At 39.2% G+C, this 1,249-nt stretch overlaps 1 pseudogene; it reads right to left on the bottom strand.

Annotated features, from left to right (window-relative positions):
• Positions 1-3: 3 nt before the first annotated feature.
• On the bottom strand, positions 4-624 carry LOC102009903 (annotated as a pseudogene).
• Positions 625-1,249: the final 625 nt, after the last annotated feature.

Here is a 1,249-nt window from a genome sequence, read left to right as displayed (position 1 = left end):
TAGGTCCAGGGCGGTTTGCAGGTGAGTGACACTATCCAATTGTTCAATTTCTTTCTGAGTGTCAAAAAGAATGCATACTTAATCTGTTGCTTTCCCTGAATATCCAGGAGATGGAGCTCTGACTTTAGTTTTTCAATTTTCTTAGCTTCTGCAACCTTTTTTCTTTCCATATATTTGACATCCTGAGTTCTCATTAGCTTTAGCTGTTGTAGAGTTCATTCTTCCTTGATTTCCTTAAAAACATGAACTCCATCCTGGAGCTTAAGCCAAGTCATTTAATAGTAGAATTCACCTGGATTTTTTTCAAGGGCTTCCTTCCAAGAGCTCACAGGAATTCTCATTGGAGAATTCTTGTTTTTCATGACAGTCATCTGCATGAAGTTTGTAATCTCTCTTTTTTTCCAACAAGCCCATATGTTTTTGAAAGCCATGCTGGCTTCACTCTTGGTGTTCCCACTGCCAGAACTTAGCTGCTTTGCAAAAAGCTGCCCCCATACCTGCCCACTGAATCCTACAGAAGCTCAGTGCAGAATGCTGTTTCCTCAGTGTCTCACTGCTGGCTAGGGTTAGGGTTAGCGTTAGGGTTAGGGTTAGGATTAGGGTTAGGGGTAGGGGTAGGGTTAGGGTTAGGGTTAGGGGTAGGGGTAGGGGTAGGGGTAGGGGTAGGGGTAGGGGTGTTAGGGGTAGGTAGTGTTAGGGGTAGTGTAATGTGTTAGGGTTAGTAGTTAGGGTTAGAGTTAGACTTTGTTCTCTTTTTCCTTGTTTTTGATTTTTTCCTTCTTTCTTTACCTCTTTTCTTGTTCTTCAGTTTCTAAAATCTGTGTAATCTTTCTTTGTCTTTTGATGTTGCTTGTAATCCCATTCTTTTTTCTCTCTCTCTCTTTTTCCTCTTATGTCATTTAAATTTTATCCTCTGTGTGGTAAATTACTCTACTGTGTAGATGTTTTCAGTTATAATTTTTTGATTTGTTTTTCATTTTGTTGTATATTATGGTTTAAGGTGTCTAATTAATGTTTTAAACAGTTTGTAATTTTGTAGTCTCTGCTTAATGCTATTGTTACTACTGATTGTACTTCTTCAGCCTAAGTGACAGTTCTGCTGTGATCAATTGTTGTTTCTTGTATGCTGATGCTGAAATTGCCTGAGGTTCATAAAAAATACCATGGTCCAGTACCAAAAAACTGGGTCCCAGGCCAAACAGGCAGCAACTTCTCATCCTTAATGAATTGAAGAAAGAGGATCTTGGGA

The sequence above is a fragment of the Chinchilla lanigera genome, unplaced genomic scaffold (genome assembly GCF_000276665.1).
Source record: "Chinchilla lanigera isolate Chin_1 unplaced genomic scaffold, ChiLan1.0 scaffold02225, whole genome shotgun sequence".
Classification (NCBI taxonomy): domain Eukaryota; kingdom Metazoa; phylum Chordata; class Mammalia; order Rodentia; family Chinchillidae; genus Chinchilla; species Chinchilla lanigera.
Note: the sequence above shows the minus strand (reverse complement) of the source record. Positions and strands in the feature narration are given on the sequence as shown.